This window comes from Ziziphus jujuba, chromosome 1, assembly GCF_031755915.1.
Source record: "Ziziphus jujuba cultivar Dongzao chromosome 1, ASM3175591v1".
NCBI lineage: Eukaryota > Viridiplantae > Streptophyta > Magnoliopsida > Rosales > Rhamnaceae > Ziziphus > Ziziphus jujuba.
Genome location: NC_083379.1, coordinates 18,728,287 through 18,738,382, shown reverse-complemented (window position 1 = coordinate 18,738,382; position 10,096 = coordinate 18,728,287). Strand labels below are relative to the sequence as shown.

Genomic DNA, 10,096 nt, shown 5'->3' with positions numbered 1-10,096 from the left:
TAGAAAAGAGAGTCTTTGTCGGATAGGTCCGGGATCTCCAACACCAAGTTGGTGAACTCCTTGATGTATTCTCGGATATGGCCTACTTGCTTGAGTCGTCGCAGGCGACTCCTTGCCTCATCTTCGGCATTCTCTGGATAGAATTGCCTTTTGATATCCTTTTTAAAGTCATCAAAAGTATGAAAAGTGCACGTACCTCGCTCAATGTCGCTATGCCTCCTTCTCCACCATAACATTGCCGTGTCGTTAAGGTAGAGAGTGGCAGTCCTTATCTTTGAAGCATCGTCCGCAATGCCCATTGCTTCAAAGTATTGCTCCAAGCCCCAAAGGAAATTCTCGAGCTCCCTCGCATTCCTTGCCCCGGAGTAGGACTTGGGCTTTGGCACATCGATACGTGGCCCCTCACGGATAGTGGTCGTCCCCGACGCCACCGCCCTCTTGTAAAGAGCCCAATCACCCCGCATATCCTCCATTTGGGTGCGGATGGCATCCAATTCTCTCTCCAACATGGCACGAAGGTCTGCTACCTCCCCCATGCATTGGTCGCGTGTCGCACGGAGCTCCCTCCTTAAGGCATCGTCTAGCCCATTGAGTAACCCTCTTACGGCTTGGTTGATGGCAATGTCCTCCGACTCTAGCCCATCTAGGCGACTCTCCAGCGCCTCAAACCGCTCTTGTACTCGGGATGCATGCACCTCCAAGCGCAACTCTACGCCAGTCATCACATCCTTGGACTTGGACTTATGCCTCTGCTTCCCCGCATTGGGGTTGCGTTGCACTTCACGACCTCGCACCTCGGTAGCTCCCTCCACATTGATGGTAACATCTGAGCTAGCCATCTTGCCTACTTCCACGTTACACCAACGATATGCTTGAGCAGCAATTGGCTCTGATACCAACTGTCACGGGCCTAACTTTTCCAACACTCCCATGCGGCACTTAGCACCTCCCTTGCTAAGTAAGCCTTGCTCACAAGCTATGAAAATGCGGAAGCTAAGAGTGAGAGAGTAGGAAGTAGGAGAGTTTGAGAGAATGTGGAGAATACTTGTATTGCTAGAATTCTTGATATGCTTGGATATGCTTGGATGTGCTTGGATGTGTTACAAATGAGAGTCCAACCCCTTTATATAGAGGGCTTGGCATGTAGGAAAGTTCTAGATATGTACACATGTCACCTATCTAGTTGGGGTTCTAGATTATTCTAGGGTTATGTACAAGATATTTACATGGAGTATTCTAGAGAGATTCCAATCTATATTAGTCTAGGTTTCTCTTGAATCTTCTAGAATATTCCGGGCTTCTCTTGATTCTTCATGGAGAGTGTAGAGTCTTCCGGTTAAACCTCAAGGGTTTTACTCCTTTTGCACGGGACGTGACACTATGCTCAAAATGGCGAAATCGTCAAAGCACGGGACTTGTTCAACAAAATGCCACAATGAAACATTGCTTCATATAATGCGATGATCTCGGCTTATATTAAGAACAATTGTATGATTAATGAAGCTTCTGAATTGTTTAGGAGGATACCTGAGTGTAATGCGGTCTCTTTGCTGTATGATAACGCGTTTTGTATAGGCTGGGATGCTTGACAAGGCTGAGAAGTTGTATAGCGAGACACCTGTTAAGCTACGAGACTCAGTTTGTTCGAATGCATTGATTAGTGGGTATTTGAAACTTAGGAGATTGGAAGAGGCATTTCATGTTTTTTATGGGATGTTGGATAGAGATGTGGTTTCTTGGGGTTCTACGGTTGATGGGTGTTGCAAAATGGGAAATACTGTTAATGCTAGGGGTTTGTTTGATAGGATGCCAGGTAGAAATGTGGTTATTTGGACATTAATGATTAATGGGTATATGAAGAATGAGGAGTTTGAAGAGGGTTTTAAATTATTTCTGGAAATGAGAAGGTAACGGAAAATGGAAATAAATTCCACTACCTTCAACGTAATGTTTGAAGCTTGTGGTAGTTTTGCTGGATATGAAGAAGGCATTCAAATGCATGGTCTGGTTTCACGTATGAGATTTGATTTTGATGCCTTCTTCGGAAATTCTATCATCACCATGTATTGTAGGTTTGGTTACATTGATGCAGCTACTAAGATTTTTCATTTGATGAGAAAGAGAGATGTAGTATCGTGGAATCCCTTGATTGCAGGTTATGTTCAATGTAATAAGACTGAAGAAGCTTTGAAACTCTTTCACATAATGCCTATAAAGAATGTGGTTTCCTGGACAACTGTTATTCAGGATTTTTTAACCAAGGGTTGAGTGATAAAGCAATCCATTTGTTTGAAATGATGCCAGAGAAGGATAGTATTTCTGAATAAAAGATAAAGACTACAAAAGCTTGATAGTGAGGATCTTATTGTTGCTTTGATTATTTTGTTAACAAAACATATTGTCCGTACATATTTCCTTCTTGTAACCATTGGTGGTACTTGTGTAAATTATTATCGTGTTTAATTTATAATATGATATGAATTTATATGCATAGAATGTTCTTATATAATATATAAAGCTTAGTATTCCAAGAAGTATATATATTTATGTTCTATAAAATGCCTTATTAAACATGATAAAGGCTTTATAAACTAACTGATCTACCAAAAAAAAAACAACTTTGATAATAAACTTTGATTGTCTCGAATATCCATATTTTTGCACTGCTTGAAAGCTTGCTTCTAACAATACTCTTTTAAAAATAAATGGTTGATTGTCTAGACTATTCATATTTGCCCATTACTTAAAAGGCTTGTTTATTGTAAATTTCAATTTTAATAACCTGTAACAAATACATTTCATTAGAAAAAAAAAAAAAGGAAAAAAACTACTTTACAAGATATACAAAAATAGAAAGCAAAAACAAAAACTTACACTCAATATTATCTTTCCCTACCCAATTTGAGAACTATCATTAAAAGTAAAATGTTCTACAAAATCAGCATTTAAGGGGGGGGGGGGGGGGGGGGGAAGAGCAAACATCATTAGTATTTTTTTATATAGGAATCTAATATATATTAAATGAAAAAACATTAAAAAATTTATCACCTTTCAAGTAATTTTGGACAATTTCGCTTATCATGTGTTTGTCCACGAAGCCTACAACCATCAAAGTCTCCCTTTCATACTTGTAATCTCTTTTGCAAATTTGATTATTTTTCCACATTCTTTTGCACACATATTAGAAGGATTACTTACACTCTGAGTTTCTCTAGTACTTTTACCACCTATTGAATTTTGAATAACACTAGTACTAAGATTAATCAACTTAATTTTATTATTCAATGACTCCAAATTATCCTATAAGAGGTTGGTTCCCTCCTCAGTGAGAGATGCATCATCTACAACAAGAGAAGATATTTGAGACAATTTTGCATGTCTCATCATCAAAGACTTATTGAATGTCTTATTGATTTCACAGCCACTGTTATCACATATTATTTCAACTTTTGCACTTCTTGTCCATTTTTATAGGATGTATTGGCTTGGTAATTGAAATACTTGCTTGATATGAAAAAAAGCCAACATATTTCTACATAGGATTTCTTTGAATTCAAATTGTCTACAAGTACATGATACATAATCAGAATGTTTGTTATAAATAAGCCTTAGAGACCTTGATGATGAACCTTCATCAACCTTATTAATAGCATAAATCACCAGCTCTTCATCTTCATGAATGGAATTTACACAATAAGAATGATTTTCAAATATCTCGATCCCAAAGAGTATAAAAATCTTTTTTGTATATATATCTTCACCATTTGTGCTTCCATTGGCCATGAAGTTCTTAGTCTTGGTTTTTCATTAACATCAACATATACCTCTGAATTTTTATCTGAAATATACCTTTTAAAAAATGCATGTGAACTTTCTACTTTTTGACTGATTGACATTCCTGCACTAAAATTTTGATTCACATATATAGGAACCCATTTGTTATAAATTTCCTATAATTAACATAACCAGTCATTACCTTCCAATTTAGCTACTTACAGCACTTGAGCCCAACTTTCTTCAAACTCTTAAACACTCTCAGAATTGAAAATAGCGTTTTTGAACCAATGATAATGGTGACGATAAACTATTGCATCGATTTTTATTGAAAATTTGTTCAAAATATGCCAAATACAATAATGGTGATATGTTTTTAGAAAAACTTCTAAAATGGCTTTTGTCATTGCTGGACCTTGATTAGTAATAATTACTGGAGGTGTATCCCTTGGCATAGCATCTAACAATTTACTAAACAACCAAATAAAATACTTTATTTTCTCATCGCTTGAAAAACCACATCCAAATATGATTGTTTGTCCATGATGATTTACCCTAGAAAGTGGAGCAAATATCATATCATATTTGTTTGTGTTATATGTTGTGTCAAAAACTATAACATCACCAAAGAAATTATATGATTCCCTAGCAAATGAGTATGCCTAGAAACATCTAACAAAATTGTTATTTTCATCAGTTTCATATTCAAAATAAAATGAAGGATTTTTTTTTTTCCAAAGAAAAAAATTCTATCAATGAGTCGGCATCAATATCCTCAACTTCTTTTTTCAAAATTTTCCAAAAATTTCTAATATCCCTCTCTGTGCACCCAATGTTTTGAGGACCACCTGAATCAATTTCCACCGTTCTTACTTTGACATACTGGCACATTTGCTTCAGATAATTGTTGACTTAGAACTTTTTTTGTAGCTGATACCTTTCTATGATATCTTAATAGATGAAGTTTAAAGAACATGATTATATCCTTCCACATATTAAGTTACAACCCAATTTGATCCTTGCTTAACCATTGTTAACTGAGCCTTACAACCCACCCTAAGTAGACCCCTATGTCTTTTACCTGATTATGTTTTGGAATGTTTCCACCTTTTATGATAATCTTCATTTGTTTTTCCCTCTTTAAAACAAACAAATTGTTTCCAAAAAAGTTCATTTTTCCCTTTTCTTTTTTTGCTACTACTCATTCTTGCACCAAAGCCACATTCTTTTGCATATGAATTATAAAAATCAAAGGCTTCTTCAATTGACAGGAACTCTTGGGCAAGTTTAGGATTTTGTTCCTTGCCAACATGTGTAGTATATAATTGACTAGGAGATTCCCTAGGCATATTACTATAAACAAGTCAATATACAGATACGATTATTACTAATTTTAATCACACAAAAAAATATAAATATGCAAACAAATATTGATAGTTATCGACCACATGAAATGAGCAAAAAGTAAATTAATGATGGCATATAATGTGAAACAGGGTATGTACAAACAGGTTTCATATAATGTGCTTATAGGAAGTTTAAGAGTATTTAAATACTATTGCCATTATGCATATCTTGTTTCATGTACATGTCATTTGATAGCCATTTTGTGACATTTGTCAATATGAGACCAAGGACCATCATAAAGTTTTGTTTTATATGTGTGTTTCAACTCATATGGAGATTGTTACGGATTGGCAATTCAGTTGTGGCCACAATCTTTTTCTTGTCTTATTCTCTTTAGTGTTTGGGATAAAATAAAATAAAAAATGTTATATACTAGATGAGGGAAAACTTACTAATTGGACAATTTTGTATAAAGTTCATTTGAAAAAAATATAAATAATCATATTCTTACAGCTCTCTTGTTGAAGTGTCTCACAGTCGATTTTTCAAACAGTTGGAGTGCAATTTCACACAAGCAACAAGTGGGAAAGTAAAATTAATAATTTACAACGAAGCTCAACAACACTTAACCGAATATGATAACAAGAGTGGGTTCTAGAGGCTGAGAACTGCTTATGATTTATACCAACAGCTTTTTTATATTTGAGGAAAAAGAAAACCAAAACAAAAGAGCAAGTTTTGCATATTCCCTAAACTCGAAATTAAAAAAACAATAATAATTATAATAAATAGCAAAATCTAACCTGGAAATTAGCAGCCATATATTGGAAGAAGATGCCAGTAGTGGGTAGAAGAACCAACTAGCAATCACCGGCCGAATCAAACAGATAGGTGGAAGGACAAAACTTTACCCCTTTTTTTTTTAAATTGACAAAGGCTTTTTTTAATTGTAGGTGGTTAAATAGGTTTTATAATTCATTTAAAGTGATTATTAATGATGTGTAAATATTTTTAATTGACATGGCTGCCATGTAGGATATCCTTATTATAGTGTCCTCATTGTATCCTTACTATATCAAATTTGTTAGTATATATATTTATAATTTTAAAGATATACATATATATATATATATATATTAATGATGAGTGTTATAATTTGTGAAGATATTACTTCATTATCGCTTTAATTAGCGTTGATAGAGCATTTAAATCTTTTTCAATTGCCATAATATTTTTTTAGGAAATTTGCTTCTATGGGGATGTGGAAAGGATGATAGACATGAAAGTCAAAAGATAAAGAAACGAGAAAAGATCATGAAGGAGAAAATAAAGGAAAGAGGGTGAAAACATAAATAAAATTAAAAAGAAGAAGGAAAAGAAAAAGAGAGAGGAAGCTATAAAAGAGACAAGGATAAAAAATAAAAATAAATAAATAAAAAAAAGGAAAGAAAAGAAAAGAGAGAAAGACTGCATTTAAGACCAATTATTTAGGAAGTGCAGAAGCCTAGCCCAAGGAAGAAGAAGAGGGCATGTCGAAATATTTACTTTTTTTAGAAAGATAAAAGAAAATTAATTGAGATGGTATGCTCATATGGTAAATATTTTACACATGGAATATAACAATTTAGGGTGGTACCAATTGATCTGGTACTATCGTGTTATGAAAAAAAAATTCTTGATCTACACCCGGACTATATGAGATTGGACATCAGGCAGTTTGCTAGTACTTTGCACTTGCCCACATTGGTTGTTGCAATCTATCCCTTTTAGGGTCCAGCATCCTCGAGGCACAGTTCTAAAGGGTACTAGCTCTGATACCATTTGTAACCACCTGCCTCTATGGATGAACTTGTTACTCTCTCTCGACATTTTTTCCAATTTTAGCCACCACATTAGGTATGAGATTTTTTTGTCCAAATTTTCCTAAGAGGCCACCCATCCTAGGATTCTTCTAGCTTGAACATGCTTAACTTTGGAGTTATTTCGAACCCCAAAGCCAACCACTCTAGAAAGGCATTGGCATTAAGAGAGAGAGACTATTATTACATTTAAATCATCCTCTAATCTACAACTGAGTTTTTGAAATTGGATCCTCGGTAGCCTGCCAATGCCCCACATCTGTCCACACTATTTGTCACACCATTCACCTTGATAGTCAACTGTAATGTGAAAGCAAGCACATTACATTGATAGGTCCTGCTCTGGAACCTTTCTAGGATTTTCCCGTGCTCCTGCTAAATGAAGTCTCACTGAATAATTTTTTAGGAAATCCTGATGGAATATTGCCAGAACTGTAGATGACCTATGCATGCAATATAAAATAATGCCTCAATATATATATATATAAAAATCATAACAGTATGCAAGTCTCGACTACAATCAACAACTACAGCCTGTCACCCTACAGACCATTATTATGCCTACATACTTGGATCCTTGTAGTATTCATAATTTACATCATAGCATTCTAGAAGTATTTATAAATATAGGTCATACAAATAATTCAAATAAGTATAGAAAGTTATGCGAATCCGCCCGAACCTGCACAACCGACAACCCATTAAGGTGCTGACCCGATACAGATGAAGACCGAGCCGATCACTAAGGCTCAAGCTAAGAAGTTTAAGGACAACCTTGCTGCCTTTATCCAGGGGGTAATTCATTCTCAAAAGGACTTGTCCATACCCGAAGATACAAGGCCTGTTTTAAGCATACAATTAGTTAAAGCCGATACGGATCCGGGTAGCGGTTTTTGTGCATTTATGGATTCCGGACAGCGGGAAATGGTTCAATTTTTCTTGAATTCACTTGATATCACAAATGAAAGGAGCCATGAGGAAGTGATTTATACCATCACACTATCATAGGCTACTGCATCAAAGACTTCAATCCTTATCGCAAGGAACTAGGTCCGTGGAGGATTATTACAAGGAGATGGAGATGCTTATGATGAGGTTAAGTCTAAATGAAAATAGAGAAGGAACCATGGCAAGGTTTCTTAGTGGTTTCAATCGTGAAATAGCCAATCAACTAGAATTGCAACAATATATGGAATTGGAGAAGATGTTGCATGTGGCTATTAAATTAGAGTATCAATTCAAGAGGATGGGTGTAGGCTCATGGTTTGAAGGTGTTTCCAACAGCGGAAGATCAAATCCAAGTGGCTGGAGATACAATCCTACCTTTGAAAACAAGCCAAAGTTGAAAGCTGGAGAAGAAAGTTCAAATCGGCCAAAAAAGGAGTCCAAAGCCGAATCTGTCCAAGCACACCAACATGAGGTAAAATCTGATCCTAAACCTCAAAATCTAGAGAAATTATTTCTTTTAAGTGCCAGGGATGAGGATACATCACTAGCCAATGCCCATATAGAAGAATCATGGTGTTAAAGGGTAATGATGAGTTAGAATCGGAAAGTGAAGAAAGTGAGTGTGAGACCGAACAAGGAGAGGAAGAACTTGAAGATGAAGCTGAGACACTCCATGCATCCAAAGCCAAATTAAACTTGGTTTCTAGGAAAGTACTTGCTATATACAAGGATGAGGATCAAGTCCAGAGGGAAAACATCTTCCACACCCGATATGACATCCAAGGTAAGATTTGTAGCATGATTATTGATAGTGGAAGTTGTACAAATGTAATTAGTAAAATTGTGGTTGATAAATTAGGCTTAACAACTATTAAACATCCAAAACCATATAGATTACAATGGCTTAATGATAGTGGTGAGATGAAAGTGAATAAACAAGCCAAAGTAAAATTTAGCATAGATAAATATGTGACTGTTGTTTTGTGTGATGTTGTACCTATGCATGCCAGACATATTCTATTAGGTAGACCATGGCAATTTCATAAAGATGCTACTCATTATGGCCGAGAGAATTGTATTGTTTTTAGATTTAAAGGTAAGAAGGTCAAACTAGAGACATTGACCTCGAAGGAGGTTTTTAGAGACCAACTAAAAAGAAACCGTGAGTGAGAAAAGAAAAAAAGAAAAGAAAGGAAAAATAAAAATTTTTATTTGAGTTTTGGGGATGTTAATAAAGCCATCCTGAGTAAGAAACCATTGCTGGTCATGAATTATATAGATGATTATTTAAAGATGCTTTTGTTGTTTAGAAGTTTATCTGCATTGTTGAGAGCTTTACTTTGTGGTAATTTGAAAATTAGGAAGAGATTATTTGCTAACTTTACAAAGTGTAATTTTGGCCATAATGACCATGTATTTTTAGATTTTTTGTGATAGTGTTTGAACCAAGAGATTTGATTTGATTGCACTAATAAAAGGAAAGGTTTCCAAAATAAATAAAGTTAATGCTTATGCCACGCATGGATGGACCTTTTCAAGTTTTTGAGCGAATTAATGAGAATACCTACAAACTTGATTTAATAGGTGAGTATAATGTTAGTGGCACATTTAATATTGCTAACTTATCTCCTTTTTCTACAGGTGATGATCTTGATTTGAGAAAAAATCATTTTCAAGAGGAGGGGAATGATACGAATCCGCTCCAACCCGTACAACCGGGTTTTATTGTATTTTCAGCTGGTTTTACTGTATTTTACCGAGTTGGCTTTTTCTCTTTCCTCCAAGCAAGGGAAATGTGTTGGACTCCATAATAATCTTATTTGGCATCCTAAAAAGCATATAAAAGCTTATTTGGAGCTCAATTTGGTCAAAGATTGATTAAAGTCAACTTATTCAAAAAGCTAGTGTTCAAGTTTCCTAATTTGAGTTCTATTTTTTGTTTTAGGAAAATACCTTTACTTTTGGTTTTTATTTATTTATTTTCTGGACAAATAAGTTTAGGAAAGTTATTATTTTATTATTTTCATTGTAAATTAATTAATTCCTAATTCAAAATAAGAAAATTAATTAATCCAAATTAGATTAGGAAAGGGTGTGAAATTAGGCAATTTCCTAATTGGATTCTATGTTGGCTGAAATTTCCTAATCCTTTTTGGGTTTTATTTTGT

General features: G+C 34.9%; 1 pseudogene; it reads left to right on the top strand.

Annotated features, from left to right (window-relative positions):
* The first annotated feature begins 1,379 nt into the window (after nt 1-1,379).
* Nucleotides 1,380-2,533, top strand: LOC112489158 (pentatricopeptide repeat-containing protein At1g53600, mitochondrial-like; annotated as a pseudogene).
* The last annotated feature ends 7,563 nt before the right edge of the window (nt 2,534-10,096 follow it).